This window comes from Odocoileus virginianus, chromosome 6 (assembly GCF_023699985.2).
Source record: "Odocoileus virginianus isolate 20LAN1187 ecotype Illinois chromosome 6, Ovbor_1.2, whole genome shotgun sequence".
Classification (NCBI taxonomy): Eukaryota; Metazoa; Chordata; class Mammalia; order Artiodactyla; family Cervidae; genus Odocoileus; species Odocoileus virginianus.
This window is the reverse complement of record NC_069679.1, coordinates 66681247-66702963: the sequence shown is the minus strand read 5'-3', so window position 1 is coordinate 66702963 and position 21717 is coordinate 66681247. Positions and strand designations below refer to the sequence as shown.

Sequence of the window (21717 nt, the reverse complement as noted above, 5' to 3'; positions counted from 1 at the left end):
TTGGCTCGCGGGGCGGCTCGCGGAGAGGCGCAGGAAATGACCTCAGCAGGCTCCAGCCTCCCTCCTCTCGGCACCGCCGGGCTCGTCCCTGGGGCGGCGGGGACGGCGGCGGGGTCCCGCGGGCCGAGACGTGTCCCGAGCTCCGGCCCTGAGCTCTCTGCAGAGGCCGAATCAGCGGCCACCTGGGGCGGCCGGGGCGCCCCAGCATCTCCTCAGCTCCCAACCAGCCTGAGACCCTCCCTGGATGGGGCGCAAGACCAGACCCTCCCCCGTCCCTCCCCAAAAGGAGATTCCCGCATTGACCGAACAACTTGCAGGAACCGTCACGCCTGGATATTTGGAGCAGAAATCCTTATTTCAAAAGAGTCTGTCCCATTGGGAGACCAAAGTTCTGATGTGTAATATGAAGGAAAAAACAAAACTCACCGCAGCCTAGAGGGTAACTTGCTTGCGTCCGTACGTCTGTATGTATGCATGCACGTATTATTTATTTTAAAGGAGCCGGCCGGCCGAGGAACCGGAAAGGCAAACAGGACGTCGCTTGCGCGGGCAGCTCACCGTGCACTCTTGCAGCCCCTGCACTCACCAATACAATCCTAAACCTGAGGGGGCGGGGAGCGGGGGTGGAGTACTCAGTTTTCAGTTAGGTGGATATGGGGTAAAGACGATGAATATGGAGAATATTGCACGGAAGGATCCACATTTCAGAATAGCTTTCTTCCCCAATCCGGCAGGCTCTCAGGCTAGTTCTGAACACAGGCAGACTCACCAGAGTTTCTCCCAAGGGGCTTTGAAAGTCTCATTCCAGGTGGTGGTGCCCCCGGCTGCACCCCACGTTTGAATCTGAGTGTCTGGAGGTTAGCCTAGAAAGTTGTGCGGTTAATAAGGCCTCCAAGTAAATCTCATGCACAACTTTGAGAGCCCAGACTCTGTGGAAAGCTGACTCATGTAGTTCAGGAGGCCACGGGTGAAAGTTCAACAGGGTTACTGGGACTTCATAAGCTTACACATGGACTCATACCTCCTGAGGATTGGAGTAGATCAATCCCAAACTGTGTGTGGGTAACTGGCCTCTGTCCCCTTCAAGACTGGAAATATTGCTAAGGAAGACCCAAAACAAGTCCTGTGGAGTTTGTCAAGGAGACTTCTTATGTTCATTCATGCATGCATTCACTCACTTTGAATAGGTAATCATTCACATAGTATAAATTTGAATTATTAATAATACCAAAAGGCTGACAATGAATGGTAAGTCTCCTTCCTCACCTGTCCCTGTCCCCTAGTGTGTGTGCGTGTGTGTGTGTGCAGTCGTGTTTGACTCTTTGCAACCCCATGGACTGCAGCACACCAGGCTTCCCTGTCCTTGGCCATTTCCCGGAGCTTGCTCAAACTCATGTCCATTGAGTCGATGATGCCATCCAACCATCCCATCCTCTGTCATCCCCTTCTCCTCCTGCCTTCTGTCTTTCCCAGCATCAGAGTCTTTTCAAATGAGTTGGCTCTTCACATCAGGTGGCCAAAGTATTGAAGCTTCAGATTCAGCCTCAGTCCTTCCAGTGAATATTCAGGATTGATTTCCTTTCGGATTGACTGGTTTGATCTCCTTTCAGTCCAGGGGACTCTCAAGAGTCTTCTGCAACACCACAGTTCAAAAGCATCAATTCTTCGGCCCTTAGCATTTTTTATGGTCCAACTCTCTTATCCATACATGATTACTGGAAAAACCATAGCTTTGACTATGCGGGCCTTTGTCAGTAAAGTCGTGTCTCTGCTTTTTAATAGGCTGTCTAGGTTGGTCATAATTTTTCTTCCAAGGAGCAAGCGTCTTTTAATTTCATGGCTGCAATCACCATCCACAGTGATTTTGGAGCCCCCAAAAATAAAGTCTGTCACTGTTTCCACTGTTTCCCCATCTATTTGCCATGAAGTGATGGGACCAGATGCCATGATCTTAGTTTTCTGAATGTTGAGTTTTAAGCCAACTTCTTCTTTCTCTTCTTTTACTTTCATCAAAGGCTTTTTAGTTCCTCTTCATTTCTGCCATAAGGGTGATGTCATCTGCATATCTGAGGTTATTGATGTTTCTCCCAGAAATCTTGATTCCAGCTTGTGCTTCATTCAGCCCAGCATTTTTCATGATGTACTCTGCATATAAGTTAAATAAGCAGGGTGACAATATACAGCCTTGACACACTCCTTTTCCAACTTTGAACCAGTCTGTTGTTCCATGTTCGGTTCTAACTACTGGTTATTATGATACATCACCATTAAAAGATATTACATAATTATTAACTATATTCATCACACTGTACATTTCATACTCATGACTCATTTATTTTGCAACTGGAAGTTTGTACCTCTTTATCTCCCTCACCTATTTCTTTCCTCTCCCCAATCTCTTCCCTCTGATAACCACCTGTTTGTTCTCTGTACCTATAAATCTGTTTGTGTTTTGTTATGTTTCTTCATTTGCCTTACTTTTTAAATGGTTCCCTAGCATGCCTAATGATGGATATTTAGAACATTTCCAGTCTTTGGCTATTATATACCTTGCTGCAGTGAATATCTCTATACCTATTTCTTGGTCCACATATGTGACTATCTTTATGGTTTAACACTTAGAAGTGGAATTGCTGGATGTAAACACAATGTGAATTTTAAATTTCAATAGATATTGTACACTGCCCTCAAAGGAGACTGCACCAACCAACACTTCTGTCGATGCATTTGAGTGCTCCTTTGTTCCCTCCCACCCATCATGATGAAGTGATTTATCACAAAACACAAAGCTTTTAGAAAGGGAGGATGAAATGAGTTAAACACATGGATGATTTTAAAACACTGCCAGCACACAGAAAGGCTCAATAAAAGTGTTAGATGACGGAGTCCCAGCCACACTCCCCTGCAAGACCTCCCCTTCTTTGGGCTATGTCTCAATCCCTGCTCTGTAAACTTGGATGAGTTCCTTAGTCTCTCTGGGACTCAGTTTCCATATCTTTAATATGAGGATTGTAATGTCTCCCTCTGGAGTTGGTTTGAGGATTAAATCAGATATTAGAGTTACCTAAATTTTGCAACAGTTAGAACTAGACATGGAACAACAGACTGGTTCCAAACAGGAAAAGGAGTACATCAAGGCTGTATATTGTCACCCTGCTTATTTAACTTATATGCAGAGTACATCATGAGAAACTCTGGGCTGGAAGAAGCACAAGCTGGAATCAAGATTGCCAGGAGAAACATCAATAATCTCAGATATGCAGATGACACCACCCTTATGGAAGAAAGTGAAGAGGAACTAAAAAGCCTCTTGATGAAAGTGAAAGAGGAGAGTGAAAAAGTTGGCTTAAAGCTCAACATTCAAAAAACTAAGATCATGGCATCTGGTTCCACCACTTCATGGCAAATAGATCGGGAAACAGTGGTTGACTTTATTTTTGGGGGGCTCCAAAATCACTGCAGATGGTGATTATAGCCATGAAATTAAAAGATGCTTACTCCTTGGAAGGAAAGTTACGACCAACCTAGACAGTATATTAAAAAGCAGAGACATTACTTTGCCAACAAACGTCCATCTAGTCAAGGCTATGGTTTTTCCAGTGGTCATGTATGGATGTGAGAGTTGGACTGTGAAGAAAGCTGAGTGCTGAAAAGTTGTTGATTTTGAACTGTGGTATTGGAGAAGACTCTTGAGAGTCCCTTGGACTGCAAGGAGATCCAACCAGTCCATCCTAAGGGAGATCAGTCCTGGGTGTTCATTGGAAGAACTGATGCTGAAGCTGAAACTCCAGTACTTTGGCCACCTCATGCGAAGAGTTGACTCATTGGAAAAGACCTTGATACTGGGAGGGATTGGGGGCAGGAGGAGAAGGGGACGACAGAGGACGAGATGGCTGGATGGCATCACCAACTCGATGGACATGAGTTTGAGTAAACTCCGGGAGCTGGTGATGGACAGGGAGGCCTGGCGTGCTGCGATTCGTGGGGTTGCAAAGAGTCGGATACGACTGAGTGACTGAACTGAACTGAACTGAAATTTTGAGATCCAATCATTGTTTGATAAGTGATGGCTACTCTTCTTCTCTTAGTTCTGCTCCCCCCTCAACTCTTATGAAAATTCCAGACCTAGAGAAGTTGCAAAAAACAGTATATTAAACACCCATATACTCTTCACTTAGACTTACCAATTGTTACCACACTGCTGTATTTACTTTCTCTCTCTCCGTGTATATGTGTGTGTGTGTGTGGTGTGTGTGTGTGTGTGTGTGTGTGTGTGTGTGTATTTTCCATTTGAGACTTAGTTGTATATATCATGACCTTTTGTCCCTGGATACTTCAGGATGTTCCTGCCAAGAACAAGCATGTTTTCCTAATATCATCACACTTAGAAAATTTAGCATCAACACAATACTATCATTGACTGTACAGGCCATAAATTTCCCCAATTGCCCCAATATTGCCCTTTATAGCTCAGTTTTATAGCTCTTCTATTTATTATTACTAATCCCTACCTAGTACTCCCCAGGGTGAATGGTTGCCTGGAGGAAGATGGGCCTGTCCCCTCCTCCACTCCAGGGGAAAAAGTGACTCTCACAGCCTCAGACCCTGGCAGGTAATCAATAAACAGGCCGGCAGGAATGCTCACAGGCAGAGCAGTTTCCCGTCTGATGCTACAGGTTGTCCCACCAGCCTTTGCTCCAGTTGCCTCCGCTGCCTGACCCCAGCCACCTCCATGAGAGCAGCCCAGAGAGGTCCTGCCCACTGTCCCCCAACTCTGGATGGGTTCCTGCACCAGCCCCCTCATTGGTCCCCAATCATCAGAGACAGACTGTTCAGGCTCCAGTGAGGCTGGCTCCCCAGTGGCGCCCTCAGCCACAGCTCCCTGTGCCACGCCTCCCCGAGGATGGATTCTTCTGGACCTTAAGGCTGGCCTACGCCTAACTCAACTCTGAGATTCAGGGTTGGAATGTCTGAGACACTGTCTTTTTCCCACAGTCTTTTTGTCTTAAAGCTCTTTCTGGGACTTCCTTGGAGGTCCAGTGATGAGACTTGGCCTTCCAATGCAGGGGGTTTGGGAGGGGAGCTGAGATCCCACATGTCTCTTGGCCAAAAAACCAAAACAGAAGCAATAATGTAACAGATTCAATAAAGACTTTAAAAATGGCCCACGTTGAAATATTAACAACAAAAAAAAAGAAAAACACTTTTTATGTAGCCCTCCATGAACTGAGACAAAGTCAAACCGTGGCTACTGCTGACTCAGTGGACAGAATCTGCTGATGCCTGTCCCTCTCTCCCACCCTTTCATTCATTCATTCATTTGCTCATTTGTGGTAGCTGACTTTCAAGTTGTTTCAGGGAATCTATTAGCTGCCCAGCTACAAGCTTGGATAAACTATCTCCTTGCTTCCTGCCTCAGTTTATCCTGTGGTTTAGCAGCTGAACAACAGCAAAGTGGGGAAATTACTTCCTCTGCTCAGCTACCCTCTGATTCATGATATTTGAGAGTTGGAGGAAAAGGCTGGATTATGAGGGAGTCCCCACAGAAGAGGGGAACCTTTGAAAAACTGAGGCAAAAAAAATAATAAGTTGCGTTGGGCCAGTGGCATTGCGGGAGAGGCAGGAGAGCAGGCAGATCTGGACGGAGCTGAGAGAGGGGCGCTGAGTTTCCAGGCCCCCTGAAGGGCCCACGGAGAGATGGTACCCTCCACACCTAAAGCTTGTTTCTGCTTATCATTACAGGTGGCCTGACAGAACAGAGGAGAGGAGAAAGCCATCATGTTCCCGGAGATGAAGGCTCAGCTGGGCCACAGAAGCCAAAGGCCTCCTTTCTTCACTTTTCTGAGAGGAGGATGAGGCCTGGATAAGCACCCACTGTGAAGAGCTCTGAACCCATTTGGCCCTTTGGCGATAGTCAAGGTCTCCTGTTGGGCTGGGTAAAAAAGTTCGTTCGAGTTTTTCCGTATCATCGTACAGAAAGCCTGAATGAACTTTTGGGCCAACCCAATATTTGCAGCCACTGGCAATGAGAGGTGAGTGGAGGCCACGTGCCCTTTCCATTGCTTCCTGCAGGTGGGGCATTAAATGTGGCCAAGCCAGAACCTACCAAATGTACAAATATTACATTTATCAGCAAGCAGGCACCAGAAGCCCCACAACCTGCTTCACGGGACTTGGGGAGTTGGCCTGGTTTTGTTTTCACGTGTCTGTCACACGAGGGCCCGGATCATCTTTCTGACTACCTCTATATTTCGAAAGCCACTCATTTTACCAGGGAGAGATTATTTCTAGTATCCCTCAAGCACATCCAGCCTGCTTGTGTAGCATTTAGTACAACAGACGGTGTGTAGTGTTTGGAAGTGTTTATGTAACTGTTCTGTAGAGTGCGGATTCCTTATTCGGGCACTTCAGATTCTAACTGACCACTCTAGGGGTGAGAGGAGAGTCTGTTCATATACACACACCACACTGTTTAGACTGAAAGAGTTAAAAAAGAAATTCCTCCAGAGTCAATGCAACAGCATCCCAAGCTGTGCCTGGTTCCCTGGGCAGCACTGTGGAAGGGAATGGGAACCTTGGAACCAGCCAGGCCACAGCTCGAGTCCCAGCTTCACTACCTATGTGCTGATGTAACCTTGGGACAATTGCTAAGCTTTCAGAGTTAATTTTTCATTTGTAAAATGGTGATGACAATTCTTGCAACTTAGGCTTTTTGAGAGGGTTTGGTGAGATAGTACATGTCTGGCACTTAGCAAGTTGCTGTCTAAATGATAGCTTTTATTATGCATTCTTGAACAAATATTTGCTGGAGGTCTAATGTTTACTAGTTACCCTCCCACACCCCTCCCCTACTAGGTCCAGAAGTGTTATCTGCTTCCAAAGAATTCTCTTTGTTGTAAGATTGCAGCGCAGTAGTTAAGCAAGATAGCTTGAGAGACAGCAATAACTCTAGGAGAACTGGTGAAATGCTTGACAGTTTGTCCTCCCCATGTCCTGGGCTTTCCAGAGACCTCACTTCCCAACCCCACTTGTTTTCTCTGAGCAGGGTTCTGGGCTCCAAAGAGAGCCCTCCTGCTTCACAGAAACCTTATCAAATCAAAGCAACCCTTTTGCCTTCACAGCTTGATTCTCACTTGCTGTAAGGAGGAGAGTAAAGTGGGGGCAGAGGAGAGCAACGAGGAGAAGGGGGGAAGGGCCTCAGAGTCTCAGGAGCTCTGGGGCCAGTCCCTATCCAGCCTTTTGCTTCAGGAGCAGAGCTTGGTGGCTTTGGGGTTACAGAGAAATCAGGAGGCTATTTCTACTGATGAATCTCTGGGAGCAGCCAGAGCAATGATGGGCTGGGGTCACGGAGGCTCAGTCATCATCCAAATAGGGCTGGGAAGGCAGTGATGGGACATGCAGAGAGGTGCAGGGCAGGAAGGACTTGAGATGGCCTAGAGGCAGAATTTGTGTGTGTGTGTGTGTGTGTGTGTGTGTGTGTGTGTGTGTGTGTTGGGGGAGTATCCTAAGATCGAATGTGGCTCCTTCTCTCATTTATTCATTCAGCTGCTCCCTAACAAATATTTAGGGAGCACTTCCTGTTTTCCAGGCACTGTTCGAGGAGACAAAGTGTGGCAAGTGGGATGGATGAACGCAGGACACGGGCTTCAGAAGCAGACATACCTGCTGTTAATCCACGCTTTTCCCAGTGGGGACCATGGGGAAGAACCGATGCAGTTACTGCTTGTGTCTCCGCAAATGATCCATCTGTCCAGGGCAGCAGTGGGCTCTGAAGCCAGAGAAAGCCAAGGGAGGATGCCCTTCTGCATTTGGAGGGCAGGGAGCAGGATTCTTACCTGCTCTGAGGAGTGGAGGTGAAGGTCTAGCCCCATCCTTGGCATATGATAGACACCTAACGAGTGTTGTTAAATGAGGAGTGAACATGAAGGTATAAAGGGGTAGAGGACTAGGAAGATATGCAAAACCTAAAGACCTGGCAACTATTAAGAGGAGTAGATGACTGGGGGTGTGGAGGAGAAGGATTCCAACAAGAAGGTAGGCAGTGATTCTCCATCTAGCCTCTGATCACAAAATCCTGGGGGCACTTATTCAAAATATGCATTCGGGCCCTGACCTTTGGGATCAGCAGGCTCGGGGATGTGTATTTTTCTGCTGCTTAGGACCTGGATCCTGCTCAGTACTGACAGGTTTGTCATACATCATATTCCCACATTCCACTGATCTTCTCAGAGAGCAGCAACAGCCCCAGAGGGGACACAGGGTAAAACTGATGTAATGACGACATTTATCAATGCAGAATAATCTGACCAGTGTAGCTGAGGGCTCCCTAGGCAAGAAAGAGCCAGGAGGAGGGGGGCTAAGTAGGATGAAGGAGGAAATCAGAGAGAGGAGATGGCAGGGAGGGGGAAAGAGAAGCTAAATTTGGAGCTGACAGAGCTCAGGGCATGAGAATCTGGTAAATCCAGCCATCTAACTGGGATTCTATTGATAGATCATTTCAGAACTTGGAACATTGTGGCTTGAAAGCAGCTGTCTTTTTTCTCCTTCAACCTTCATCATAGATGAAAACAATGGCTGCTCACATCAGTGGGCAGGAGGGCCTGGGCAGGGGCCAAGTCCAAGTAGGTGGCAGGTGCTATGGCAGCTTGGTTGCCCTTCTAGGCAGCTGCTTCTCTTGACTGGAAGAGGTCTATGGACTGAGGTGGGGATGGCCAAACAAGGCTGAGAGTTCCCTCTGCTTCAGGAATACAGCATGACCCTGCAGGGCACCTTCCATGGTGTGGTTGCTGTTACGAGCAGGCCAACACGCTCCCCAGAGTTCACAGAGAAAGGAAGACCAGAGATACCTGAACGGATGAGAAGACATAGCCACTGTAGCAGTTCCTCCGTTTCCGGGTGGTTTCGTGTGAAACCAGTAGGTCTCCCTTGATCAATCACACCTTTCCCTCCTGTGCTTCTGATCATCAGGCTCAGGCGCAGGGCTTTTTTATGAGAAGCGTCAGGGCTTGTATCCTATCAGAAGCTCTGATTGCCAACTCCTTTTTGCCAAGAGGGGTTAGTCCAGGCAACGTAACCTGTCTTCCATCTCAAAGTCCTGGGTGTGAGTTAGTGCTTGCTAGGACGTTGGAGGCTATCTCTCAGCGCCATCTAGTGGTGGGCTTGGCTTATTTCCCGAAAAGACCCTGAGCCCGCGCATTCCTGCTTCTGGCCACACCTAGGGCTATATCCCTTCTGATCAAACCACTGCGGGCTTTGGACATTTTGACAAGTGATTCATGATGCTTCAAGCTCTGCCTAAAATGGAAACTTTAAATTCCATATCCTTTGTCCTTGTTCAGTTTTATATAGTTTTAGGGAAGGGGATTGGAGAATTTAGTGGTATTACAAAACTAGGGTGAAGTAGGGATAGACAGAAAGAACGTTCTCTTTTCCCCAGTTGCGTGGCTCCAGCATGCACACACAGACCATCAGCTTGGCATGTATTCCAGGCATCTCTCACCCAGCTGTGCCATAAGAGGAGGGCACAGGACAAGTCTCTTCTGCACAAAGTGCAAATTGAGCATTAAGAATCATCTCTGCTGTGCCACAGATAAAGAGATGGGACATGGAGCTGGAATCAGATGGCTTGACTCAGAATACTGATGGAATCCATGCATGAACTGGACTTTTCTCATGTAAAAGTGACCTTTGGAGTTCTCAGAGAGGCCCTATGGACAGTGTACCTTTCCAAAAAGGAATATCCACACTTGCAGGTTCTCAATTTCCTGATCCGGTCCCAGAAGAGGAAGCACTAGTTCTTTCCCCCTTGCAGAATGGAGTCCACTCTAAGAATCAGGTAGTACCTACAGACAGGTCTTGTACATATGAAGGGAGGTGAGCAAGGGAGCAGAACACACAGGCTCCTAGGATGGGAAACCAACAGGCATTGCTCTAGGGGTGACATGTGACTGCTGCTCCTTCCAAACACTATGCATCACCTCATTGGCCACTGGGGAAACATTCAGATAGCTTCTGGAATGGCCTGACCCTGCAAGAAGGAATCTCCCTGCAGGGCACACGGAGTTGTGCTTACGTGGACGCAGGATCTCTGGAACAAAGCCTCTCTTGGGAAGAACACGGTTCTTTTGGGAAGCAAAGTTTTAGTGTTGAAATAAATTCACTGGATATTCAGAATGAGAAATAATTCTAATAAACTTGCTACTTAAGGCAGTGCAATAGTCATGTACATATGTAGTAATGTACATAAGATTGGAAACCATTTATACAGGTGAGGATCACTAAATATTTTCTAAGACCTTTTCCTCCACTCCAAATTCCTGTTCTCACTGACAGGGTTTTGTGATTCTTGTGCCCTTCCTCAGGCTATATCATTCAGTAATTTTGTCATTAGGAGAAGGATGCTTCAAAGGACTGTGTTGCCCCAAATATTTATAGCAGCAATAATAACAGAGTGAAGAAAAAAGGATACAACCTAAATGTTCATCACTTGGAACCTAGTAAATAAATTATTAAAATTCGTCTAGAAAATAAAATACTATGCTGCCATTAAAATTTATGTTGAAGAATTGTTTTTACTGACATGGAACAAATTCATTATTAATGTCAAGTGAAACAATTTCCAGAAAAGTATGTATAACAGAATTTACTTTATGTAAAACTATATATATATGCTGTGCTTAGTCACTCAGTCATGTCCGACTCTTTGCGACCCCATGAACTATAGCCTGCCAGGCTCCCCTGTCCATGGAATTATCCAGGCAAGATTGGGGATTGGGTAGCCAATTCCTTCTCCAGGAGATCTTCCTGACCCAGGGTTAGAACCTGCACCTCCTGTTCTCCTGTGTTGGCAGGCAGATTGTTTACCACTGAGCCACCTGGGAAGCCTACACACACACACACACACACACACACACACACACATATGGTTGTATATATTTATACACCTATATATGTGTAAATTTATATATAAGTTATATATTTGTTTTATTTATTAAATTATATTTTATTAAATATATAAAATATATTTTATATATTAAATTATATACATACCTATATATATATATAACTATATGTAAATAAATATGAGTAGATGGCTCTTCCCCAAAACATTAATGGTGATTATCTGATTATATTTGGGTGTAGAAATCTGGTGTAATATGCCGGGAGCCAGCACACGAGATCCCACCTATGACAAGGTCATGAGGAGGAGGCCTGACAAGCAAGGCAGATCAGGACTTCAGGGATTTCGAAAAGCTGCCCCGGCGCTCACCTTAAAGATGATCTCTGTCTTTCTGATGCTTGCTATATTAAACTACTCCCTAATTTCTGTGACACAGGCAGAAGGCCTTCCCCGATCTGTCTCCAAACAGAATCAACTTAGAACTTTAATCAACATGTCCCCTGGACGGTGGTATCCTATAAGATTATCCAGGATGAAAGGAGTGTTTCAATTTAGACCCCTTTGCTGGCATTCTAGCCTGCTTGGCAAATGCGTATTAATGTAACACAAAAATATTATTTTAAAAGTGGTTAGAATTGTTGATTTTAACCAGCAATGCTAAGCAGGGGCTGCCTCACCAGAGCTGCAGAGTCTTTGTGTCGTAAACCTTTTAGATAAATTCAACTAATAACTTCTGCAAAAGGACTAACCTTTGTGTTCATTAAAGAATAGATTACAGGAAAACAGCTTTGCATTCACCTAGGTCATAAAATGTCAATAGGCCCCGAGGCCAGAAGATAATGTATAAGACACTCACGAAGAAGTTACTGTAAACACCCTGGTTTCCTGAGGGACAAGATGATGTAATGTTAAACTTTCTTCCCCTAAAAATATACTTAGAATATAAAGTTACAGTAAAAAATAAAGATTTGCCAGACTCTGCCAGACCCTGGAAACACCCCCGTCTGGTCATTCTCTCTCTTTCCCTCTCTTTGTCTCTCTCTCTCCCTCGCAGACTTGGCCCTATCAAGGCTGGTCTCACGTGTCTTCTCTCTCCTTTTCTCGCCTACGCCATTCATCCTGAGGGTACCCCTGGATCCTGCTGAGGCTGGACCCCGGCAGTAATATATTTCGTTTTTGTTCTTTTATATTATGTGAATGTTTTATAAGGAGTATAGATTATTTTTCTAATAAAGCTATTAAAATGTTTAAAAAACATGGATCTCATCAGTAAAGTATAAAGTTGAGATTCAGGGACGTTGACAACTAACTCAAGAAAGCTACAATCTACCAGTCAAAGAACTTGCCTCATAACATCCCATCCTTCAAGTTTAATGCCAACTCACTGTCTCCAACTGGTGAAGATCCTGGACAGGGGTACGACAGGGGGAGGAGCTGGGGACCAATGCTGAGATCAGAGGGGACTCACATGCTTTTGATATTGCCCGGATCCTGCTAGCTCTTCAGAGCAATTAAGCTATGCCCACAGCAGCATCACTGGATTCCTCCTATACACTATGTTCTTGTGGTCTGGAAGTCGTCCAGGTCTTGAAGGAGCAGACACAAGTCTGAGGACAGACTTAGGTTGGGTCTAGGTCTAACCCAAGCCCATTTTACATCCTGCAAGGGAAATGATGCATTCAGCCATGGTGTCCACTTGAGGGAAGAAGGAATGTGAAGCTAGTGGGGTGTGGTCCAGAGGGTGGACTTTGTGAGCCTCTGGCTGGGAGCAGCATGGTGCATGATCTCAGGAAGAAAGTCTAGAGCCCCTGTTCCTTCCTTCTACGCTTCTCATTCCTCCACACCCACCTACGCTCACCCACGCTCCTTGACTGCAGCACCAGAGACACTCATGACCCTTCCTTCAACATTCTTAGAGTTTTCGGCCATCATTCAGCTCCTTTCAGTTAAGCTAGAGGGTGGGATTCACTGGGTCCAGTGTCTTCCTACAAGATGAATTTGGATTTCAATAGTAAAAATGCTAGGATATGGGGTAGTGTTAACCTCCCATCATACAACTGCCCATAAGGACACTTACTAGGTTAAGATGAGGCCTGGAGCAACTACTTCCCTTCTTCGACAGTGCTAAGAACACACACGGTGGTCCATAACAAAGCACTCTTGTCCTCTGTGGTCTTTCTTTAAGTCATGGGGAACCTCACTATTTGTCCTTTCCTGTCCCTAGACCCCTCTGCTGTATTCTCCAGGGAGGTCACAGCTCTACACCTGACATCATTACTGCTCACAAGTATGGAAAATCCCAGTAAAGATGACAATGCCCTCTCCCAAGTCTGTATCTTGCTGAAGGGCATAAACAAAAGCAAACTTTGACCTAAGTCACGGGCAAGAAAGAAAGGCAAAGAGTCTTTGACAGAAAGAAATGTACAAATTTGCAAATACTAGTCAATATTGAGCCAGTGCCTGAAAGTTGCTTTACAAATCAAGTGTGGTAGGGATAAGCTCCATCTTATTTTTTTTTTCCACATTAGAACACTAATAATCACTGCCTTTCATCTCCAATTCAATGGACATGAGTTTAAGTAGACTCCGGGAGTTGGTGATGGACAGGGAGGCCTGGTGTGCTGCAGTTCATGGGGTCACAAAGAGTCGGACATGACTGAGTGACTGAACTGAACTGAACTGAGCTCCATGGGAGGGAGAAATTTTAAGTCCCTAGGAGCATGGGGTCTCCGTTAGAGACGCTTGTGTAGTGTCCCCATATCCAAACACTTAGGTCTCAATCTTTTTACCTCCATGACCCTACTCCTCAACACAGCCCGTGTACGTTAATAGTTGTTGAACTAAGTAACAATTTTCTTCAAATCAGGAGTCCAGTCCTCATGACAGCACAGTACCAGAGAAGAGATTAGATATAAAACTTATTAATTAGTGAGCATCTGAGACTACTGGGACACCTCACCTGAATTCATGTTCAAACAAGATGGAATCCCTGAGATCATCCGCCCCTCAGGCTTGTGCAGCCTTTCCTAAGGTGGCAGAGTTCTACAAGGGGCAGGACAAAGAGGGTAAAAAGAAATGATGCAGGTTATATCCTACCCTAGGTAGTATAGTCCCAACACCCCCACCCATCTACCCCCACTCTCACCCCCAAGCTGGGCTGCCTCTCAGTCAGCTCCTATAGGACAACTTCATTAACTCAAATCTTAAAAAAAAAAAAAAAAAAAAAAGACTATCCCACTCTAACCCATCTCAGGACCTAGTGGGACAAGGAATTGGGTCTTGGATGAGATGTTGCGATAGAAATTCTTAACCTATTAATGCTGCCAAGTCCCAAGCTATCCTTCTGCAATCAAAAATTTCAGGCTGGAATTTCTCTTTGAACTGATCTAGTGAAGTTGGGACAGGCACACAGAGTCCCCCCCAGGCAGAAGGGCTTAGATAGCAGCATAAAAGCTTTTAGTAGCAAAGCCTTTTCTTAACCAGGCTTGCTTTAACAATACTCCTTTGTCCCTCCTCAGACGACTGAGCTCCTTGTATCCTGGCAGAGGGAGGCACGGAGGGGAGGTGACTAGCTTGGAGTTTGGTTTCTAATCTCCAGGGCAGAAATTCTTTCAAATTTGCCCAGCACCTGGGCTGACTGCTGAGTCGGAAATGAGAGCAGCTGGGGATGGGGACGGCTCTCCCCATGATTCCCAAGTTTCATAATTAACTCTAGCCTTCCCCCTCCTCCAGTTTACCACCGTCACAGTTAAACTCGCACTTAACGACTATGAAGTTGTGTAGTTCCCATGTATGTTCATATTCTCGCTTTGATTTCTTTGAGCATTGGCCTCCCCCCACCCCTTAATTTACTGCTGGTTTCATGAACCTGCACTCATTTTCTGGGCTATCTTAGTGTCCACACATTAATGTCTTAATGCTTTATGGATGAATTCACGTTATCACAGAATATAGTAAGTTCCTCATTTTCAGGCTCTAGGTGTTCATGAATACTGCATAGTTCTTATCCACTGCATTTTCTTTTTGATGACTGAAAAAAAAAAAAGAGGACATGATTTTTAAAGATCCCTAAAGTAGGAACGTACATTATTTTGAGAGCTTGGTGCAAGTCCACACACCCCTCTCCCACGTGGACATGTAAATAGAAAACCTTCTGATAAACCTGTAGTCAACTTGACCATTTCCCTGGGGCCTGATGCCTCCCAGCCCCCCGCTGGAACCACTTTCCCACCCCTCAGAAGCATTTAACAAACATTCAAGGACATCCTTAATAACGCATTGCACCTGCTTTCCTATCACAGTTCATCCATTTCTGAGCACAGCTCATAGCTGTGCAAAGTCCCAAAAATCTTGTGCTGTCTCCTGCTCGATACCCACCCTAGAGCGAGCAGTGATTTTAGTCGGCAATCTAGGCCTCCCTGTCCCAGTACTTTTCTCAGAGTTTCCTGCTACTTTCTGAAGGCTTCTTTGTTTCTCCCTTCACCTTCTCTCCTAACTGAGAACTTAATGGGGCCCCGAGTCAAGTGCAGATTCCCTGTGCCGCTTCCCCCATATACCGTGGACATCCCCTTTTCCGGGGCCGCCTAGCCTAGCAGCCTTTCTCTCCCTTGGGGTATCAACACTTCAACTTCTCTGTCTTCCTCTGAATTGTGATGTGGGGCGTTGGTGGAGCCTACATCAGGGTATCCTCCTGGCCTTTCTCTGGCCGAACAGTGGATACAAGACTCAACTTAGGTAAACTTAACCAACTTAACCCTTACACTTGAGCGATAAAAGTGGTAAAAATAATTGAAGTCCCATTGTTCTGTCAGCAGAGCGCAGGAGGCCCTCAGTTACTCCCAATTCCCTGGGCTCCCAAGGCTGTCCTGGTCCTAGCCTCGTCAAGTCTGCTTTGCCAGCATTCCTTCCAAATCTATGAGCCATCTGATCGTATCCTGCTAATAAATTCCTTTTAGACAGCTAAAGTTGGGTTCTGTTACTTGCAACCAAAGAATCCTAAAAGTTCCAGCTTCATATTCCTTCCAGTTAGGCTCTTTATGCCTCTAAATTTAAGCCTCTTTCCTTCCTATTTGAAAAAAAGGCTGTTACAAACAGATTCCTCCTCCCACCCCATTTTCAGACTCCAGCAAATCTTGTCTTCCTCTCTTACTGCCTCGACCATGCCCGTATCTTCTGGTAAACAAGAAGTTTTCTGCCCTTCTACTAAACACACCATCCGTGAAGCAGTAGCGCCTGTCTACCGAAAGTAATTTTCATAATGACGTTCAAAGAGAACAGGAAGCTTTCTGTATGCTTGTAAGGGAAGACTGGTTCCCTGGGGGGTTTCTCCAGTTCTCTCTCACCCAGATTATTTTCCTGTCGTGCATGCCTGCTAAGTCACTTCAGCTGTGTCCGACTCTGTGTGACCCTATGAACGGTAGCCCTCCAGGCTCCTCTGTCCTTGGGATTCTCCAGGCAAGAACAGTGGAGCGGGTTGCCAGGCCTTCCTCCAGGGGATCTTCTCCACCCAGGGATTTTCCCAACCTGTGTCTCTTGTGTCTCCTGCATTGACAGGTAGGTTCTTTATCACTAATGCCACCTGGGAAGCCCGTTTTCCTGCTAAGCAGGTCCAAATAATTCCAAACTCAAGATAGTCTTTGACTTCAGCGCTTCCTCCACCCTACCTCACTTCTCTTTTTCTTATCACAGCATTCTGTGACAGACCATACACGGTTATCTCTTGGCCTCCAGTTTCCACGCCTCGGTCCCCTCCCAAGTCCTTCCTGCTCTGGCTGCTGGCCCAGTCCCTTCACTGAAATCACCCTCTTGAGCAACATGTCTCCTGACTTGTGGTCAGAGGGCAACCCCCAGGAAACCAACCCTCTCTAACAAGTATGCAGAAGTTTTTCTGGCTCCCCTTGAAAGTCATCAAGAAAATGTCTTATGGTGGACAAGAGCTACCACTTTATGGATGGTTTGCTTTGCAGAAGGGCAGAAAAGTTCTTGTCTTTCAGAAAATATGGTTAAGGACCTAACATTTTCAAGGTACTTTAGAGACTACAAAGACACTTGAAAGACTCTCTTTTTCCCTACCTGGTGGTAGAAGAGAGATGTGAAAAGAACGATCATTAAATGCCAGTGATGGCAGGGACTTCAAACTCTGTATGTGTTCATCATCTTTATTTATGCTTGCAACAGCCATGGAGTTGAGTTTTATTGCCATTTCCATTTTGCAGATGAGGAAATAGGTTCAGAAAGGTTAAATAAACTGCCTTAAGATGCCTGACTAGGATGTGGAGTCTGAACTCAGGGCCAGGTTGCTCGGATAAGACAAGAAGTCAAAAAAGGGGCTGGTATCCTCTGGTGTGTGTGTTAGTGCCGTGGGGCTTGGTTTGTCCCATGGCCCTCCACCATTTGAATTACTAGAACCATTATACAATGCCTCCCTTCACCCAGGGTCACCCTCTCTACCCATTCTCACAACAATGAATGTATGTCTCAGCATTCTCTGGGTGAAAAGCCAGGGGACCCACTCACTGCTACAGATGTTATTTTTAGGTCTACTTCTGCAGCAGGCAGCTCTGTCCTGTGCATATCTGATCTTACTTGGCGTGCAGATGGAAAGGATCTTGGATAGAGTGCCAGAAGACTTGTGTTTGAATTGCATTCTGCTTTTACTAGCAACATAACCTTGACTAAGCCATATAATCTCTCTGAGCCTTGACTTCCTCATTTATAAGATGGGGATTAATAATAAACCCAAGAAACGAGATAAGTCAACTGTAAGGCATTGTATATATTTTTGTCAGGAAGAGATGATTCCTAATTTCGGAATGAGGAAGACCCAGATGATGCAGTGAAGTCCGTGGAGAGCTGGATAAAGTAGAGACTGACGGACGCCAAATCTTGGGCTTTAGTTCCTAACTCTTCCTTCTTTTATTTTCTGTAACTGGTCCCTTGGCTTCCATACACTATGGCTTCTAAACTAAAATTATATAGGAAAACATTTTCTTTGACCTCAAAGTTTATTTTTTGCCTCTGAGTTTAAAAGAAATTCAAAAAAAATTTATGGGCCCTAAAAATATTGTGGGATGCTCAGCCTTGCACTCTACCTACGGGATAAATCACCCCCAATTCAGATCCTCTGCCTGAACAGCCCGTTATGCTTTCTTCTGCTCAATGCTGCCTCCGTGAGCCAGAAGGGAGTGGAATCAGCCACCAGCCAGAGATAGAAAACCAGAGCAGAGCCGGGACTCCAAGGCAAGGGGGCGCCAAGGAGGTCCGTCTTCAGCAGGTGGGCTTTGCTGCCAGATTGACCGCAGTATCTTCTTGCAAGGTGTTCCTGAGAGGGGCCTGTCTCCTGCCTCTCTGACAGGGTCCTAGGACAGCCCACGGCTTCACTGTAGCCCTGATCCCTTCTCCCCAGCCCTGCTTTACCCTCAGCAGAAAATACTCTCCTGTCATGGAAGGCCTCCTGTACTGAGGACGCTACATGCATTTCGTTATTGGGTCATCACAATATACTTATGACCCAGGCCTTACTACCTGCATCTCAGAGAGAAAACTAACTCAGGGAAGCCAACAGCTCTTGCCATAAGCACCACGTGACTGTGTACTTCCGCTGCAGGCTTGAGAAACCCACAATTTCGGATTAGGACAGCAGCTCAGCTTCTCATCCAGAGTGGGGCGAGGCTGGCTGATGGTTCCTTTCCTTAGAAGACTCTGTGCTGCCTTGAACCTCTGAGAACTCTCTGTCACTGTGGCATGTGATTAAAAAGGGGGTGAGGGCTAGCAGGCAAGCAGCCATCAGACTTCTGATCAGGCCTTGGCACACATAGGGTCCCTGTGAGAATTAGCAAAGGGTGCCCCCTCCCGGCCGATAATTGACAAAGAGATATCCTAGTGGGCACTAGAAATCGTAAAGATGTCTTTTCCTCTTGGCTGTAGCTCCTGTACCAAACCCTGGCTTGACGTAGGGATTGGAGGTGCATTGCCTTCCTACTCCCTCCCAGCCTTACTGCAGGACCTAGGACCCACCTGAGGGGCCTGTCTCAAGTTCTGGCCCTCCTGTCAGGGATTTCCCACTGATCCACATACCAGAATCTCCAGGTTTTCTAGATTACATCCATTATTTTCCACCTTCCAATAGAAGGATCCCAACTGCCTAAAGAAAGAACGTCTGCTTAATCTTTGTGGTATAAACCAAACTGTCAACCTTGGAAATTCAGGCTCTGCATTAGGTAGATTCCTGAACTGCCACAGGCCTCAGTTTTTCCATCTTGAAAATGGGGATAATAAAACCGATCTTGCAGGCCTATTTCAACGAATGGACAGCACAAGACACAGTGCTGGCATCTAGTGGGTCTGCAGTGCCATGTGGACCGTGGCCCTCGGGGAACTGGTACCCACAGGATACCCACAGTGGAATTTGTACCCCCACAACTCCTACAAGCAGGGGGCTGAGGGGTGCTCTCCTCGGGGCTCCTTCAGACACCTTACACGCAGGCGGGGTGGCAGGGGCCGGGCGCGCGGAGGAGCTCTGCACTGCGGCCCGGTGCGCCGCGGTCGGGACCCGGGGGCGCATTTCCAGGCGCCCGGGGCGCAACCGACTCCCGGAGGCAGGGGAGGGGCTAGGGAGTCGGCCGGGCCGCGAACCCGGAGGGCGAGCCGGTGAACGGGAGAGCAAGGAGTTAAGCGGGGCCGGAGGCAGAGCGCCTGTCAGACGCGAGCATGTGCAGTTTGCACCGCATCCATACTATGGGTGAGTGCCGCCGCCGCCGCCGCCGGGGGCTCCGCTCGGCCCGGGCAGCGGCGGCCGCAGCCCTCCGACCCCCGCGCCGCGGCGGGCGCCTACACACGATGCGGGACTAGGCGCGGCGCTGGAGGGCCGGCGGCGTGGGGGAGGCACGGGCAGCGGCAACTCGGCGCGGGGGGAGCCCGAGCGCCGGGCGTGGGGGCGGGGAGCAGGCGGCGCAGGAGAGCGCCCCGAGTCCCGGCGCGGGAGGAGGAGCGGGAGCGAGCCCGGGAGACGGCGCTCCTGGCCGCACCTGCGCCCGGCAGGCGGCCGGCCCTGCCCTGCCCCGGCTCGCGATCCCGGCCCCGCACCGGTAGGTGCCCTCGATGCCCGCAGACAGGCCTTTCCGCCGCCGGGAGAAGTGGCCACGCGGGGCGGGCAGCGCCGAGTTGCGGGGGGCGCGGGCTATGGTGCGGTGATGGGGAAGACCCTGCGACCGGGTGACCAGGCTGGAGGCGCTGCCGGATCCCGCCTGCTCTTTGCTTTCGATTTCGTTGCGGTGCCCGGGATAGAGAGCTAGCCGCAGATTAGATGGTGCGCCCGGGCTTGGATTCGCTGCGGGGGATGGGCGCACAGGGGGGCGTGTTGGGGAAGGGGTGCACCTTGGCAACTTTCACCGCCAGAAACAAAGGGGGCATCCGGGAGATGCGAGGGGAAGGGGCCAGCCGGGGATCTCCGGCAGCGCAAGGTTGACACCCCCTCTTCCTCCGCGCGGAGAGCATCCCCGAAGCCTCGGGAGGGCGGAGGGGGCGTCAGTCTGGGTGGAAGCTAGAGAGGCTTGAATCACGGGCCCTCCTGAGTTTGAGGACTTTTCTGAAGGGGAGGAAACCGTGCCACGATGAACCCTCTCTCCAGGGTGCATGGGAAAACGAGGCGATGGTGGACTGCACACCTAGTCCTCCCCTCCCCCGGTCCGGGCCCTGGGGCCCAGCCCAGACCCCTGGCTGCTAGAGCTCCATCTGCCCACTCTGATCTCCGGTCCTCTGTGGGAGAGGCGGGGCTGGGATGGGGACCATTACCGCAAGGGGTAACGTTGGCCTTTTCCCCAGGTGTCTTCCTTTCCCTCTTTCTATGTCCAGTCGGAAACTGACCCCCTTCCTTCCCTCCCTGGACTGTCTCCCTCTTTCTCCTCAGTTTCCTCGGGGGTGTGTTTGTTTGGTTGCCTCGGGTACAACCTGCTGAGGGTGGCAGGTTGTTCTGATGCCACTGGGAGCCCTCCCAGAAGGAAAAGAACAGGACCCCGGGGAGCTGCGCCAGTGTAACCTTGGGGGCTCAGCTCACAAGGCTGCCTTCTCAGCACCCAGTAACAAATGAGCTGTTATTCTGGCCTTCCGACTTGAGTCGGGAGGCCTGGGGTTTTCTCTTTGCTGTAAGCAGGGAGAGTGGTCAAGGGGAGGGCGGAACACCCTCTGGGGATTGGGGGGTGGGGGTGGGTGGATAAAGTGTCTTTTTCTATAGAAAGCAAATGAGCCAGTTTCCAGGTCCCCAGTCCCCGACCTTGTGTCTCCAAGGAGAAGGTGCCTCCAGCTCTGAGCCTCTTGCATGTGACCCCCAGCTTCTATCCTGTGGCAGGACTGCCCATTGCCTTCTTAGAAAGGACAGCCCTTTGAGAATCAGGTTATCCACTGGTTGCAAGGCAGAGCTACATCTGCTTGCTTGTGGAGACAGAATGCGCTGGGTGGGACTGGGGGTGGTGTTGCGGGGAGTGGGGCCAGGATGGCTGGGTGACTCTTCTGTCTGCTTCTGTAAATGAATTACTAATGCTCTAAGTGGTTGGGCCAGGGGTGGGCCTGGCCGGACACATGGAGGGGTCGGCTGAGATAAGGCTTGGCCCTCCTCCCCAAAGCTTTGATTTGTATTTGGGGACAGAGTTGAGTAACTGGGGAAATAGTCGATGCTGGGTCAACTTATTTATCCAGTCCATGGAGGGAAGTAACAAGCTGATTTCGTGCTGAATTTGGCCACTTAAAGGTACAGGAGGGACGGTGCAGTAAAGGATATCAGGAAAAATGAAGTCCCCTGAGCTATAGCTCTATATGGCCTT

General features: G+C 48.1%; 2 long non-coding RNA genes across 3 annotated transcripts; one reads left to right on the top strand and one right to left on the bottom strand.

The window, feature by feature from the left end:
* The first annotated feature begins 28 nt into the window (after window positions 1–28).
* On the top strand, window positions 29–10551 carry LOC139035663 (uncharacterized). Its single transcript, XR_011488345.1, has 3 exons — window positions 29–439; window positions 5743–6032; window positions 7589–10551. It is a non-coding gene; the product is annotated as an uncharacterized lncRNA (long non-coding RNA).
* Window positions 10552–14184: 3633 nt separating this feature from the next.
* Window positions 14185–21342, bottom strand: LOC139035662 (uncharacterized). 2 transcript variants are annotated; one of them, XR_011488344.1, is made up of 3 exons: window positions 21171–21342; window positions 18977–19043; window positions 14185–14930 (listed from the first exon to the last, which is right to left on the bottom strand). It is a non-coding gene; the product is annotated as an uncharacterized lncRNA (long non-coding RNA). The 2 variants fall into 2 exon arrangements; XR_011488343.1 differs by lacking the exon at window positions 14185–14930 and having other exon boundaries at window positions 17661–19043.
* Between the last annotated feature and the right edge of the window lie 375 nt (window positions 21343–21717).